The 14,494-nt window shown below is 41.1% G+C and overlaps 1 long non-coding RNA gene across 1 annotated transcript in view; it reads right to left on the bottom strand.

Moving 5' to 3' along the window:
• Positions 1-3,344: 3,344 nt before the first annotated feature.
• The window catches only part of LOC102500545 (uncharacterized), a 14,820-nt gene continuing 3,670 nt past the window's right edge, over positions 3,345-14,494 (bottom strand). Inside the window, exons 2-3 of the long non-coding RNA XR_334401.2 lie at positions 4,127-4,265; positions 3,345-3,709 (exon numbers count right to left, since the gene is read on the bottom strand). This is a non-coding gene — a long non-coding RNA (uncharacterized LOC102500545). The remainder of the gene's footprint in view (positions 3,710-4,126; positions 4,266-14,494) is intronic.

Raw genomic sequence — 14,494 nt, 5'->3', positions numbered from 1 at the left:
GGCTTATGAAGATTAGTGACTCCCCCAGGTGTCCACAGACAGTAAGTGGCAGACCCAGAATTCAATTGCAAACTCTCTTCATTATCCTTGATGAACCAAGGTGTTGGGTTACCCTTAGGTGCAGAGCAGATATTCTTAAAGCATCTGGACACCTGTGTGTGTCTGCCAGTGAGTTAGATAATGTGACCCTGCCTCCTAGTGGCCAGGTTGGAGGATCTACTCCTCACACTCAGGGCCAGGAGGCCTCCTGTCTCCTGCTGCCCCAGAGGCCTGGCAGCTGATTATTTCAAGAAGTGGGCTTGGTCACACTAGGCCTGCGCCTGGGAGCAAGTGAAAGCAGCTGGTTCTCAGGCCCTCTTGTCCAGGGAGTGGCGGTGACAGCCTCAGGCCTTCGACCCCAATCCGTCCTGGTCAGAGAGAACATAACGCTCCTTGACTCCCCTCCCCACGTTCAGAGCACCTGCTAAACTTTTGACATCTGGTGCCTCAGCTCCCACTGCCTCTGCTCTGCAGGTGGTGAATAAAATCACTCTCCCTGATTATTTAGCCTCTACACTTGGTATGAGAAAGGGTTCTAGAATATACCTTGGAAGGTGGTGCTTTGGACACTACAGTTACCTGATCTGAGCAGCCTAATCACCTTGAGACCTTTCCTTTAATAATAATAGTTATTATTATTAGTTTTTAAATTTGCTATAGGGCGTGTGTGCTTTCCAAGAGGGAAAGTGAGAAAGCACTCCTAGGGGAGATGGCCACACTACAATCCCTTCTTCTCTATTCTCTTCTTGGGATTTCAGGCACGCACACACAAGTGCCTGGAGTGTTTTTCACACCACCAGGTCTGGGAGCCCAGCCATGTAGTGAGCCACGTGGGATCCAGCCACCTTAACCACCGCACCAGTGGCTGGTCCGTTACTATTATGTACATACTAGAAGACCTCAAAAGTTCGTGAAAAACAGACTTAAAGTCTGAGTTTATTTGGGTGAAAAATAAAATTGAAATCCATGAATAGTATTTTTCTTAATATGCATCTTCCATGAACTTTTTTAAAAAGAGGGTATTGTCTTAGGGCACATGCGCTTGCTGGAGACAGACAGAGATGGCGAGAGGGAAAGTGAGAAATCACCCCCCAGAGGGATGGCCATGCTGCAATCCCTTCTCTTCCACTTTCCTCCCAGGATCTTGGGCATGCACACACACGTCTGGTGTGATTTCCAAGCCACCTGGTCTGGGAATCAAACCGTTGTCAGCCACGTAGGAGTCCAGAGATGTAACCACTATGCTATCTGCTGGCTCCTCCCATAAACTTTTTGAAGACTCTGCATCTGTGTGTGTGTGTGTGTGTGTGTGTGTAGTCCCTTTAAGCCTAGCAATCGTTATCCAATTCAACATAATAACATAATTATAATTACTTATTTAAATACAGTAAAAATAAATGTTCACTGAGACCTTCCTCTGCCTGTGCTAGTCCTAGACACCAGACACTTTCTCCCAGGAGCATGTGTATCCCATGCACTGTCACGCCAATTAGCTAAAAGAAAAGTTTGTCTCTCCCTCTCCTGAAAATGCACGTTCCCTGCTCTGACTATGTGTGTTGTTAGATGATCTGGGTCTCAGTAGGGGCGCTTCCAGGGCCTGGTGACTTTGAGTGGCAGCAACATTCTCTGCCGTGGTTGAGGAATCCCTGGATGGCCAGGCCACCTGCCACTGCTGCTTCCTTAATGCTCTCAATAGTACAGAAGTCCTGATTTTTTCTCCCCTCCCATTCTCCATCCCATCAAAATCCCGGACACATGCGCACACACCCCTACTGGGTTTTTAAGCAGGCCTGGATAGCAGCCCTGGTCAGCCATGTGGGATTCAGCTTCCTCTGTGTAGCAATTGTGGCACTATAGGGCTGGCTCCCACAGAAGTACTGATGTTCAAAAATACAAAGTAAAAACAATAATTATAGTGGCTAAGTCATTAATTTACATATCCCTTCCCATCCGAAAATTGTAATAGCTTCAACCTACACAATAAATTATTTTGTGATACTTTTCAACTTTTCATTTAAGAATAGAGGGCCGGCAGGGCCGGCAGGTGGTGTGGTGGTTAAGGCACTGGGAATTCCTACAGGCCAACCGCAGTTTGAGTCCCAAACCTGGTGGCTTGCTTTCTCACTTTCCCTGTCTCTCTCTCTGGTCAAATTAAAATAATAATAATGATTAATAAAAATTAAGCAATTCTTTTAAAAATTTAAAAAGAATATTTCACATCTTATTCACTTAAAGTGCATTTTTTCCTTCTAAGTCTAGCTAACTCCCGTCCATGCTTTGGGATTCTGCCCAGACATTGCCTTCTCTGGACATCTTCCCCATGCCTGAGGATGGGCCTTGTCACTTCTCTCCCCATCTAGTGGTTGGGTAGCACAGGTGCTTACTGAGAAAAATCAAATGATATCATTAAGACAGAGACATATGTGTGTATCTCCATAGGAAAACCAAGAAAAATCAATAAAACTTGACAAGAGTAACTTCTGATTTTAGGAGAAGCTATGCTTTATAGCAAGAGGGATGAAAACCTTAAAACCATTAAATGTTTTATTGTACTAAACTAATAGTCGCAGGTCCCTTTCTGAAAATTGGTATTCTAATAACACCATCAAGAGCTATATTGAAAAATGTTACTTGCCCAAGGGACCACAAATAAATACATGCTTAAATGAAACTAAAGAAATTTAATTAAGTGTATGAACAGTTATACTAAATGATTTCTCCAGGAAGCCAAAGGGAAATTATACCTAACAAGTAGCTACAGAATAAGGTCTGTTGTTGAGAGGTTATTAACCTAATCACATAATCAAATTTCACCATGAACCGTAGCCATCTGATTTGCCCATGTCAAAATAAAGCCATTGTTAACCCTTCTTAATGAAATCAGAAGGGGAGGAGGGGGCTGGCTGCTTTTTAGAACAGTATCTTTAAATACAAAACTTATTTTTAAAAATCCTCTCACAACAAGACTCTACCATGGTTCAGTAAAAATCTAAATTTACCTAGTTTTGTTTTTTTTTTTTTAAAGAGGACATTGGAAATAAAATATATGGATGTTTCTCTTCACAAAAGTCATTGACAAAAGGAGAAATAAACGAATTGGTTTTTCTCTCAAAATTTGGTGAAGCAAATGTGTTCCAAGGCTGAGGTGTTCCTTGCCAGTTTTAAACCCAAGGTGCATTTTTATAGCCAAGAACTAAAGCCCTGAAACACAGTGATCCACAGAATAATGGAAATGCTGACACAACCTTCACTTCGGCAGCAGAAATGGTGCCACTATAATTTATGGAGAACACATTTTGGTTTTGTCAGGTTTTTAAACATAGGCTGTTATAAATTTGAAGGAGGACTGTCTTGTTAAAGCTTCAAATGGCATGTGTTAGTATTGGTTATGCGTCACGTCCTGTATTGGGGATGGCATTTGTAATGGCAATGGCATTGTCATGACAGTTTATCCCAATGGGGAGAGAGGACACTGAATCCTGTTTTTTGTTTTCAAAACAATATCCGCTGATTAAAACCATCATGGGCACCTACAACATAATCATCACCAGCTAGAAGATCCCCGTAGAGGTGTCCATTGTCAGATGGAGTTCCCCTTCTTCCTTTTTTTCACTGACGCATTCATTATTTGATGAATATTGATTGAGGATATTCAGTGTCCTGTCCTGTCCTAGACAATGAAGATAAACTGCTGATTATGATGCTGTCTCTGCTCGCTAAGATCTTGTATTTTGTAGAAAGACTTGTTTACATTCGGTGTGTACATGTGTGCGGACATTATATATCCCTTCCGAACCACGTATCCTTAACCGAAGTGGAGAGAAGTTTTCATGACAGCTCCCACTGGAAGGAGGGAAGAATGGAGGGAGGGCCCCTGCAGCAGGTAACAAGGCCCCACTTCTGCACTTTTGTGGCAGCTATTGGGTGGGTGGGTGAGGAGTGTGAAAGGTTAACCTCAGAGGTCTGGGTGGTGAACACAGATTCTATTCTCCGGAGCTCTGGAATTGATTTCTTTAGAGGAAGGAGTAGATTAGTGGGGAATCCTGAATACCAAGCTGTCTCTCACCCTAGTATGCCTTTGCCTTACGTGTGTCAGCTGTCGTAGGAGGTAGCAACTTTTGTGATGGTCTCTGAAAGGCGTTGTTCATGATGGTCCTCCCCGTCATGGGCAGTGTCGTTTATTCATTTGCTGGGATTTTGAGGCCATTGTCATTCCTATGAAATTCCTGCTAGGTAGAAAGCATGATAAGCGTAGGAATAACGAGAGCAGATTTGACTCTCTACTCTATCACTTTCTAAAGTTACACACTTGCAGCCTCAGGATCAGTACTCCATGAAATGCAGATAAGCCAAGGCTATCCCTATTATAAGTAGACTTATCTCAAGAGCCTCAGCAAGGACCAATGGGAAGCAAGGTTCACAGTTCAATCTACCAGTTAGGGGAGTGCAGGTAGCAGTAGAAGGACAAGTACTGGAACACCGTCAAAAAAAAAAAAAAATGTTTCCCTGAATATGACATGAACTGTGATGCCACCATGAATACTGATATTTATAAAGTCCATAATAACAGCTAATATCTATCACTCTCTCATCAGAAAGTACTCTGGTGAACACTTTCATCTCATCTGAGTGTCACAGTGGTCTTGTATTAGATGAGGAAACTGAGCTGTAATTATTGGGCAGTTTGCCAAGGTACAGTACTATAAGTTTGGGGACAGTCTCAATTTCTGCCTGACATCTTAGGTAAAGGGCATCTTTTTGAAGATAAACTGCTGATTATGATGGGCTTCTTTCTGTCTATGTTCCTATTTGGGTGATGAGTTAGTTACATGATTACCTAGCATCATAAAGCTAATAGGTGTCTGAAATAAGAATTTGGACTCCTACATATAATAAATTAGATCTCACATGGCTGACTACTCAGTTCAAGTCCTAGACCCAGCTGCTTGAAAAACACACTGGGTGCATATGTGTGTGTGCCCAAAATTCTGAGGGAAATATGGAAGAGAAGGGATTGCAGTGTGGTCATCTCCCTTGAGGGGGTGATACCTCACTTTTTCTCTCTCTGTCGCTGTCTGTCTCTCTCTAGCAAGCACATGCACCTTGTAGGGGAAAAAAAAATTTTTTTTTAAATGTGAAACCAGAGATAGGAATTTGTAATCTTAACCCTAACTGGCTATGGTGCAACTCTGAGCTCAGAGACCTTGTGTCCTTGGAAGCCCCCAAACGTAAAATCTAAGGGAGAACTCAGTGTAATCTTCCCAAACATAAGTTTTGTAGGCATAGAAGATATTTTTGAGAAAACCAGGGAGATTTGAATATTGACTAGATATAAATGATATTATAGGTTTTAGTTACTTTTTTTTGTTTTATTTTGTTTTAGGTAGAATAATGGTATTGTGGGTGTGAAAGAATGCCCTTCCTCCTGGGAAATGCATGTTGAAATATCTAGGGGTAAAGTGTCAACAGTAACTTCACAGCTTACATTCTAATGGTTCCGGAAAAAATGTGCATGTGTATCTGTGCATGCACACGCAAGTAGGTGTGTATAAAGAGAAACAGAGCAAATGTAGCAAAATGTTAACAGCTGTTTCAACTGAAAACATAGATGTTCATTATAAAATACCATTTTTTTGGACGCTTGGAAATTTTCAAAATAAAAAGTTACAATAGTTTTTTTTTAAGTCTTTTAAAAAAATGCAACCAACAAAAGCATGTTTTAAAAGAACAATAATAAAGAATCCAGGTTTCAGAGCCAGAGATTTCCATTCTTTTGACTTAAGTGCTTATATGACTTAGTGCCGGGTATCCCTGAGCGAGCCTTTCTAAGCCTCAGTTTCCCCATCTAAAAGTATGGGGAAGATGATAATGCCGACGCCATGGGGGCTCTGTACAGGATTAAAAGATTTTGTGCATAAAACATATATTGCAGTACCTGTCCACAGTACATTTGAGGAGAAAGCTATCTCCTCAACAAAATAGGAGCCTCATGGAAAACCTGTAGAGCTTCGAGGAGTTCAAACCAAAGGAAGGTTTTTCCTTCTAGAATTGGGTCATGTAAATACAACGGAGCTTGATGTTATACAGAAAACTTTCAAAGTTCAGAAGTTTAAATTAGGTGGAATCAAGTGATCTAATAACCTTTGTCATCTTTGACCACATCTATGCAACCACAAGTGGTTTCTATACTATTTCATTTGCTTTGGTTTGGTTGACTGTGTTTTATTTTAGCCTGTTTTTTCCTACCTCTGGCCTAGGGTTCAGTGAAAAGCTAAGGCAGTCAGGTTCAACCCACACGGGCGGCTCCACCCAGCATAAGCAGAGCGCTCACAGACAGAGGCTAACCTTGGGTTTCTTCTCTCAGCATCCCAACAAAGTAAAGCATCGGGACACAAGTAGATGTACTAGTAATGATGATTACCCTCCTAAAAATAAATCTTCAATATTTTCCCCAACACATTTTCAAGTTCTTATTATGTATGCCCATACTATGCCAAAGATACAGAGATGACTAGGATCATGCCCCTGCTCATCATTCGGTGGTGGTGGGGAGTGACGTGGATATCATACACAATCATGATATATTTGCACAGCACTTTATAGTTTACAGACCAGCTTCTCCACATGGCTTCATTCTGCTGACCATGGACAGATGGTGTCCAATGTGCATGTCTTCTCATTGAATTCTCTTATTTTACCTTCGCCAAGTCATACCATGACATGCACCCGAGAGAAGGGAAAGCTTCTCTCTAGTCTCGCGGCATCATTTGTGTCATCAATATACGAGTGCTTCCGTCTTTATTTAGCTTAAGACACGAGATCCATGTGTGAGGATCTTTGTCTCAATTCCCTGCAAGGAGCCACCAGGTAGAAGCTACTCAATTAATGCTTGATGAAGGAAGGAAGAGAAGAAGGAAGAAAAAAAGAAAGAAAGAGAAGCAAAAAGATTCAAACTCAGGGCTGGCAGGTGGCATGGTGGTTAAGTCCTGGACCTGGCAGTTAGCTTTCTCACTTTCCCTCTCTCTCTCACTCTGTCCCTCTCTGGTCAAATTTAAATAAATAAATAAATAGAGTTAAATAAAATAATAATTTTTAAAGAAACGATTCAAACTCTTAAGAATTCTTGAGTCCCTACTAAGAGCCTAATGTGTGCTAGTTATTACGGAAGACGCAAAAGCAGCATGAGATACAGTCCCTCATCCACGGAAGACATTTGATGAAATATTTTAAAAACAATAAGTAAAACTTACTTTAAAATAAGAAAGAAAAAAATCCAAAGAACAATGACACAGGATGTGCACTTCATAACAAATCAAAGTAAAAAAGCTGTAATTGCAAGGAAATACATGTTAATCCATTGCAAGTTCATGAGGGTGACTTTTCTTTTGATCAGTAATGTCACTAAATTAAACTAAGGTTCAGTTGGTAAAGTTTGCACCAAATAAAAATTCTAATCAAAAATCTCACTGAACTGAAAACCCCTTTAAACAGGAGCTCCAACGTCAGCATGGCAATTTCACTTCCATATTCAACAGCCGTCTCTCTTCATTACCAATAATAAGCTAGCATCTCTTTTAAATATACAGGTATTGAGTCATATATGCATAAATTAGCTGCAATCCAAGTAAAGAAGAAAATCTATTTAGATCGGCATTAATCTTTTATTGGCTTTTCCGCTTGTCATAAACAGTTTGTAACCAGATATATATCATCATACTAAACCTCATGTAAAACCTCTCACTCAATAATCCAATTGATATCCAGGTAATATATCCAGTAGCAACAGTTCTCAAATGGGCCATTTTATAACCTAGGCAAAGGTTAATCATCCTTAGCTTCCTAAGTGTGATCTTAACCAAACTCCTGCTGCTTACTAGTGACTTTCAAACAGCATCCTGTTTTATGGTTAGTTAATTATTTTTTACTAACGTTAATGCATCTCAGAACTGGGACCATCAAACAATATGGTGAAAGATATGTCTATTATCTTTTATTGTCGATAGACTTTTTTTTCCCACACTTTAAAAAATTTCGTTTAGAGTGTTTCTGTTGCATACATTTTATTTGTATTTTACCAAGTTTTTATTTAAAATCGATATCCTCCCCTTAATCTTCAAATGGATTAAAATGTATAATCCCCTGTGATGTAAGCAAATCTACTAGATAAATTAGGAAATTAAAGAAGAAGTAGGTGTGGGGGGGAAAGAGCCTACAGTGAATTTAGTACCACAAATGCTCTTTAAGAATTCCTGAACATTTATTGAAGTTAAATCACAAAATTAGCTCTGAACTCTAGCAACAAATGCAATCGGGGAAACAGAACCCCTTCATTCATTCACTTATGTGTCATGTATTTATTTCATATCCACATATTGTTGGCCACACTATACAGTGTAGGATTAAAAAAAAAAAAAAAACCCTCAGTTTTTCCCCTTAGAGAATTTACTATCTAGTTATGTGGACAATTTTTTAAAATTATTATTTATTTAATTTTATTTATTCATTCATTTATTTTAATTTGACCAGAGAGAGACGGGGGTGGGGGGGGAGGGAGCCGCCAGGTCCAGGACTCGAACCGTGATCGGCCATATGGGAGTGTCCAGCACCTTAACCACCACGCCACCTGCTGGTCTATGTGGACATATTTTTAAAATTAGCTATGTAATTATAAACTATAAAAATTCCACAAAGGAAAATGATAGTATTCTAAGAGAACAAACTTTAGGTATTAACAAGATAAAACTTGAAATGAGGAAACATGAAATGGAACCTCTGAGACTTCTCTGAGTTGCCTCCTAATTTCTGACCCCTTTCCCTTCTCTTCCTTTTCTTTTTTTTTTTTTTTTTTGAGAGTTTTCGCTATAGGGCGCGTGTGCTCGCCAGACAGATAGAGAGAGACATAGAGACAGAAAGCAAGAAATCACCCCCCAGGGGGGATGGTCACGCCACAATCCCTTCTCCTCCATTCTCCTCTCGGGATCTTGGGCACGCACGCACATGCGCCCAGCGTGAGTTTTAAGCCACCGGGTCCGGGACGTGAACCGCGGTCAACTATGTGGGAGTCCAGCGACATAGCCATTACGCTAATTGCTGGTTCCCTCTTCTTTTTCTTTTTTTGAGACTGGGTCTCAGTATGTTGCAATCCTCCTGCCTCAACCTCCTAAGTAGCTAGTATTACAGGCCTGTGCCACCACGCCTGGCATTTAGGGTGGGCTGGGACCTGAACTCCATTCTCACATGTAGCCTGAACATAGTCCAACCTTGAGTAGAACCCATCAACCTGCAAGCACTGCCAGGACTGGGTTCCCCTTTTTCTTTCCTTATTTATTTCAGTTTTTGCTCTAGGGTGCTTGCACGCACCCGGGAGAGACAGAGAGGGAAGTGAGAAAGCAGCCCAAAGCCTGATGAGCAAGCCACAATCCCGTCTTCATTCTCTTCTCGAGATTTTGGGTATGCATGCACATGCGCCTGCCATGTTTTTCAAGCCTTTGGGTCCGAGACTCAAACTGCATAGTTGGCCATGTGGGATCCAGCTGCCTTAACCACTATGCCACTGGCTGACCCTGCTCTTTCTTTCTTTCTTTCTTTCTTTCTTTCTTTCTCTTTCTTTCTAAAGAATTATTTATTAATAATTTATTAATTTTATTATTATTATTATTTTAATTTGCTATAGGGTACCTGTGCTAACCAGAGGGAGAGAAAGTGAGAAAGCAAACAATTAGGTTTAGGACTTGAACCTCGGTTGACCATGTGGGAGTCCAACACTTCAACCACCATGCCTCCTGCTGGCCCCCCTTCTTTCTTAATAATAGAATTCCAATCTTCAATGAGACACTACCCCAATAAAACATTTTCCAGCTTCCTTTACAGCTGGAGACAACCACATAATTAAGTCCTGGCCAATAAAACATATGTTGAAACACTGTGTGGGCTTCTGGGAACTGCTTAAAGACAGCAGCCTCAGGTGTGAAAGCATCCTTTCATGTGCCTCACTTCCTCCGAGCCTGTGATGACTGAAGCGCCAGTGGTCACTTGGACCATGAAGTAATTCGGAAGGTGAAAGGTGTGTCTGTGAAAGAAGAAAGAAATCCAGATGACACTGTGGAGACACCAAATGACCCTAGAATCTGGACATACAGGAGATATAAATGCTTCTCTCGTTTAATCCATTGTTCTTTAAGTTTCTTTGTTGTATGCAGCTGAATCCAACACTTCAACCACCATGCCTCCTGCTGGCCCCCCTTCTTTCTTAATAATAGAATTCCAATCTTCAATGAGACACTACCCCAATAAAACATTTTCCAGCTTCCTTTACAGCTGGAGACAACCACATAATTAAGTCCTGGCCAATAAAACATATGTTGAAACACTGTGTGGGCTTCTGGGAACTGCTTAAAGACAGCAGCCTCAGGTGTGAAAGCATCCTTTCATGTGCCTCACTTCCTCCGAGCCTGTGATGACTGAAGCGCCAGTGGTCACTTGGACCATGAAGTAATTCGGAAGGTGAAAGGTGTGTCTGTGAAAGAAGAAAGAAATCCAGATGACACTGTGGAGACACCAAATGACCCTAGAATCTGGACATACAGGAGATATAAATGCTTCTCTCGTTTAATCCATTGTTCTTTAAGTTTCTTTGTTGTATGCAGCTGAACATAAACCAAACTGATTCTACAGTGAACAGTCAAAGAGTTGAGAAGGGAGAATTCTGGTCAGTGGCCATCGAGCAGGAAGGGCCATGGCTCCTTCAGGGACTGGAAGAAGGGCTTGCAGGTGAAGTCTAATGAGTGAAGGAAGACGGATCCAGGACAGCCCGGCGACATAGGCAAGGGCGGATCAGTCATGTTCTGCTTAGAGCCATGATGTGCTCATTATACATTATATACGTGTTTTGAAAAATCACACTGTACCCTACAAAGATACACAACTATTTCATGTAAATTAAAAACCACAATAAAAATTATTACTAAAAAAAGAAAAGTGATTTGTTGTTAACCAAACCTCTTTCTTGGCCACTGAATTCTTTCTTCAAATAAAACCTTTGGCAGAAAACAGGTAAAGATGCTTTGAGTAGAAGCTGGACTCCATGTCCCCAGAGCCTATTCCCTTTCCCCACTTTGCTTTCACGCCCAAGCCCAGAGCAGCTCTGCAGGCAGCCTAGCAGACCCCCAAGGCTCTTGGGAAGGCTGTCTGAAAGCTATGGAATTATGGGAATCACAAGGCTGTAAGGTAAACCAAGCACTCAAGAGAGTCACAAGTCTTCCTGCAACTGAGACCAGAGAGAAACTCCTCCTCTGGGTCTCTGCAGACAGAAGTTTGTAATGTCTTGCTGGCTAAGGCTTCTTGCTTAACTATTAATACAATTCAGAGAAAGCAATTTTAAAGGTGGGGGACAGGATGGCACGAGCTGGAACCCCGTAGAATAGCGCAGACATTCACACTTCCACATCCTGGCTTCGTCCAGGACAGCTGCGGCCAAGCACGGACAGGCTCTTTCTCACCTCCCACCAAATCCACCTCAGCAGTCAGGACAGCTGCCTGAGAGCCCCCTCTGGCACTGTCAACAGGGTCTTCTCACAGGGGCAGGCACCTCCCCCTCCAAGGTTCCCATCACACACTTGTTCAGCCTGCAAATAAATTGGCAACGCAGCTGAATTTAATCTTTTGATTCCCCCTTGAGAACCAATTTCTCCAAGCCATTCCCATGTAGACAAAAAGATTTTGTCTCACTAAACCTGTTTATTGACCAAAACTGTCGCCTCTGCTCTGACCGCTGACCTTATCTGAATATTCAAATCTATTACGGATCGCAAGTTCAAATGATTTTGGTGCCCTCTGGAAGCCCTGTTTTCATAGTGAGCTGATTACGAATGACAATATTATAAAGGCTTTAATTGAGATTCTACAAACAATTTGCACCCTGGATTTACAAACCTAATATATTCAGAAGTGAGAATGCTGCTGACACTTTTTTTTTTTTTTAAGGAAAAGTTGGCCATGCTTTTGTAATTGCTGCCACTTTCCCTAGCTCACTCACTTCTGCCCTCTCCTAGTCTTAATAATCCTTAACTTTAATCGCAAATAGCTGTGCAAGGCGGACAACAGCCTTTGCAACCTCGTGCAAACCACAACAGGAATTCAAGACCCGCTTCACCCACTCCTCAGTGCCCAGGGAGAAAAACTGGACACCCCACCCATGCAATGGCAGTACGTGTCTCAGGAAAATGGGTTCTAACCCTTGCATTAGCACTGCCATGGGCAAACCACTTAATACCACTTTATCTTACCCTTCTTGGTAATCAAGAGAGGATAAAATTGTTCACCCAACTTACAAAACTGGCGTCTGGTTAGAATTAATTAATTGGTGTTTAAGGTTTCCAAGTCACAAGAAGCACTTGTAGATGATGTAAGTTGTTTTTACTAGTCACATCTTTTTTGAGCGATGGAGATACATTTAAGTAAAATGTTAATAGTGTTAAGACCTAACACTTATTACTTATATTAGACCTTAGATGCACAATCACATTGAGTCTACAGAACACCCCAATGAGGTGAGAGAGGTTAGTAATCCTATTTTACAAATAAGGAAAACTGAGGCTTGGAGGAATGTGTAACTTGTCAGATGTCATAGAGCAAAACTCAAATTCATTATCAGTATGCTCTAAAATGTATAGTATAAATAATTACAGATATATATATGGTTTGGTTTGGTTTTGTTTTTAAGAGGTTTTTTGCTTTAGGGCTCGCCAGAGAGAGACAGACACACAGTGAAAGGGAACATAAAAAAATGTCCACAAGGGGGATGCCACATTGCAAATCCCTTTTCCTCCTGACTCTTCCCTGGATCTTAGGCACACATATACATGCACTCAGTGTGATGTTCACCAGGGCCAGGTCTCGAACTGTAATCAGCCACATGGGAGCACAGCAATGTAACTGCTACGCCATCTGCTGGTCCCAATACTTACAAATTTTATTGCATTTTTCAGCTCCACTGGAAATACTGTGAAAGGAGTGGAGTGAGCAACTAATTGCTGTTTCCTCAAATGGGCGTAGCCCTTCCATTGCTTGGTCCTGAGCTAAGAAACCTTCATTTTAGCACTTGCTCAGTGAGAAAAGGCTTGCTTCTGTGGAAAGGATTTTGTAGTCCTTGTCTAAGCAGCAACACACCGGGGCAAACCTGTTCAGTTCAACATCCTTTTGCTAATCTTTGGCAACTACCATGATTTGACAAACTAGCTAACAATGAATGAATCAGAAACTCATGGCTAAAGGCACCTCTAACCTTTTTCTTGTATTAATAACACCTAGTGGTGGAAAGAATACTGCAAAGGGACCTGTTGTTCCAACCACCAGAAAGAAGTTTTTACCTTCTTTTCTTGGCTCTGATAAAATGAGGTAGAACTGTTCCGAAACAGTGGGCAAAGTACAACCCTTTTGAAAGAAATGACCTGTCCGAGTACTAATATTACAGAAATTCCTAGTTGAAAACTCACTACAGGTCATTTATAGCTGGAATTTACTGAATTCCCTTCCAGGACAGCCTATTTAATCAAAGTTAACTGGTGAAAATTATGAAGGCGCTTAATTGAGCTCTCCTACGGTGGGCTTTCAAAACAGCAGTGCAAGCACCACAGAAAATAACAAAATGAATAAACTACACTTTTCTCTGGTTCCATTTTCAAATACGGCGTCTGGAATGAAGAGTTAAGATCTCTAGGTGGTGATCTTCATGCATAGTATAGTGTTTGTCCTGAATTTCATTGCTTTGAAAAAAGGCATGAAAAGTCTTGATTTAGTTGGCATTTAATGTGATTTTTATATAACTTCAGTGATATAATCAGTCGCAATGGGAATCAGTGGGGAAACTTAAAGAGCAGTAAAACCTTCAGCTATTGTTCTTTCTGTTCTCTGATTGGCTTGCTGGGTATACAAAGCTGAAAAATCCCAGTTCACATACACCTACTCTATTTGTAGACACCCATAATGATTGAGTGCAGTCCAGCACCATCCCCTCTCCCAGCCAGCCAGCCAGTCAGAATGCAGGGAAGACAATAGGTACCTTGGAACAGCAACAAAGAATGTATTGCTGTAAATCATGTTCCATTTCTGCATAGCTGGGAATAGTAACGCACAAGCCATAGGCAAGTACATTAATGCCTCCTGCTATCCATAAATGAAAAATCGTGCACAACACACTTGATTGTTATTCCAAGATAGCTTTTTTTAGTATTAGATTCTTTGCTTTATTATTTTTTAAAAGCAAAATGCATATTTGACTAGTATTTAAAAGCATTTTTCCCCCTTTTCGGTTGGGTCCATAAGCTTTCCTTTTCAGCAGATAAACACATTGTCTTTCCTGCACACTGATTGACTAGTGATGTGTTTAGAACTCGGAGGTATTAAGTTTCTGGAGCCCTTAATGATATCAGAAAGAAAGTATATAAATGACCAGAGA

Source organism: Tupaia chinensis, unplaced genomic scaffold (genome assembly GCF_000334495.1).
Source record: "Tupaia chinensis unplaced genomic scaffold, TupChi_1.0 Scaffold000215_1, whole genome shotgun sequence".
NCBI classification, from domain to species: Eukaryota; Metazoa; Chordata; class Mammalia; order Scandentia; family Tupaiidae; genus Tupaia; species Tupaia belangeri.
This window is presented reverse-complemented; position numbering and strand designations above follow the sequence as displayed.